The following is a 2,348-nucleotide window of genomic DNA, read 5'->3' on the forward strand; positions in this document are numbered from 1 at the left end:
AAGTAGGCCAGGCCTGAGTGGATTTGTGTCGCACGTTGATGACGTAGACACACACGCGCGCGCGCACACGAGCACGGCACGCACGTGCACGCACGCACGAACATGTTTAAATGTATTACGTATGTTTTAGCTTTTGACATTTATAATAAGAACAAATTGTAGAAACATGTAGCACTAGTGGTTTTCAACCAGTGGTCCGGGGACCACCAGTAGTCCTTGAGGGGGGTCCATGTGGTCCCCAGCTAAATGATGGAGAGTTAATTGAATTGGGTAACCAAAAGGACCCTTTACAAAATGATAGACAATTATGCCACACACAAGTGATACTTCTGTCCCTCAAATGAACAGTTTGGATCTGGTCACCTTATGTGTGCATCAATAGTTGTATTGTTAATAGACAAGTAATTTATATGATTGGTTGTGTGCAGGTGTCATAAAATCTCACAATGGCCTTTTTTCCACGAGACATTTAAATGTCTCCTGGATATACACGGCTTAATTATACAAGCCGTGGATCTACAAGCTCCAAGTGTTTCGTACCGTACACATGCAGCGTGTTGTGAGCTTGCAGATCGCCGGTGCCCCACTCACCATGAATCCATTCCAGGCAGAGGTCCCCACAAGTACGCGGGGTGGATCACCGGAACCAGCGTTCCCGTGGGTCTGGAAGTTCCGGGGGCCCCCAGGGACCCCCACACGAAGTTGCACCAGCACCACTCAGTTCACATGGGTGTGACATTTTTTTTAATGTACATTGTACTAGAGAAATTGCTGTCAATGAATAAAAAAAGAGTTGGAAAACAATTGGAAGTAGAACACTTTTAAATTATCTTCGTGGGGTTCTCTGTCCTGATTGGATGAAATTGGTATCCCGGGAAATATACAGTAGTTTCTGCTTACTCGAGAGCTGGAGAGACCAAGACAATTTGCCATTGAACAAACACTCTACCAATGCAATGATTGATCAGAATAAAAAGCAGCAACATCTGAAATGTTTTACTTTAAGTCTAATGTAGTCGACTAAATATTGTAAGACATTACAACTGGTGTAATCACTTCATCACTGGTTCCCTTCCAGCAGGGATGGATTCTGACTCCATGATGACCCCTGGTGGCCACAAGCTCAAACAACACAAAGCCAGAACCAAACTACACATTCATGTCTGTTCATATTGATAGGAAACAGGAAAGTAAACCAAACACTTTAACACAAGTTATATCAATGTTTTATATAATGAATGCAGGACTTACAGAAAAGATCATTTGGAATAGGCTGAGGATAAAAATAATAACTGTATACCCAATTGTCAAATCCTGGCTTGTTTCTTGAAAAAAAATGTTTTACATGATGTAATCGGCCACATGATGTATTTAGTGCCCTAAACAAACATCAAGTCCCCAGACTTAATTGGCTGGCAAAACGAATTACGTCATAAGTGCTCTAAACTAAACAAACGTAAGACGTAATCTTCAAAAGCCATGTATTGGGGATACCGGCATGCCCATCAAAAACCAATGATAGAATGTCATCCACTTAAGTTGATTCTGATTCAACAGCCAGTCAGTATTATGGACAGTGGTTCCCAGTCTTTATAGCGACATGAGACATGCATTTTATGTCTGCATGCATTTATAGGTAGTGCTCATGTGGCCTATAGTCGCTATCCATTTGGCTCGTTTTCACAGACCCTGGTTGCTTATTTCTCTTGCAAAATCTGGCAACACTTTGCGTCACCTCACCTCAGGTGTGTGTTTATGTCAAGGAGCTCCACCTTGTGATATCAAATATGTACAGTTCTCTGTAGCATGACTGTACTGTATTGACTCTATGAAATGCCCCCCTCAGGAATATCATGAACACAGCAACTCCTCTCACATGAATCATGTCTCTGTCCAAGACCATGCAGACCAGAGTGAACTACAATACACTATGAACTAACGTTCATACTGTATTGTATTCCTCCAGACTCTGGAACATTCTCCAAGTAGTACTGTAACTACAGAGACCCGAACTAGAGCAACGATCCACATCTTTTAGCTCATGTGTTTATTGAAAAGCTTTGTGGCGCAACGTTGCAGCATTTGTTGTCTCAGTCGGTAATACAGCACATGTTCCAAAACATACAGTATAGCATGTTGTACTCACTGTACATAACACGAGGTAAATTAAACCCTCTAGTACAGTATATGGTTCCTTGTAAGTCTGCTATTTTTAAAAAGAAAATCGTGAAAATGTGGCGCAAATCCTGACAGAAAACTGTCAGGATTTAGAAGACATTTTATAAATTTCGAGGTCAGGCCTAAATGGGTTAAAAAAACACGGGGGGAAAAGTTGAAAAACGGAGGTA

At 41.6% G+C, this 2,348-nt stretch overlaps 1 protein-coding gene across 1 annotated transcript in view; it reads right to left on the reverse strand.

The window, feature by feature from the left end:
* Positions 1-1,245: 1,245 nt before the first annotated feature.
* The window catches only part of LOC308332056 (protein HGH1 homolog), an 11,735-nt gene continuing 10,632 nt past the window's right edge, over positions 1,246-2,348 (reverse strand). Inside the window, exon 10 of the mRNA XM_080787671.1 lies at positions 1,246-2,348. This exon is cut by the window's right edge and continues 692 nt beyond it. The gene's annotated coding sequence lies outside the window, so the exon portion shown is untranslated.

This window comes from Protomyctophum bolini (assembly GCF_963924005.1).
Source record: "Protomyctophum bolini genome assembly, chromosome: 17".
Lineage (NCBI taxonomy): Eukaryota > Metazoa > Chordata > Actinopteri > Myctophiformes > Myctophidae > Protomyctophum > Protomyctophum bolini.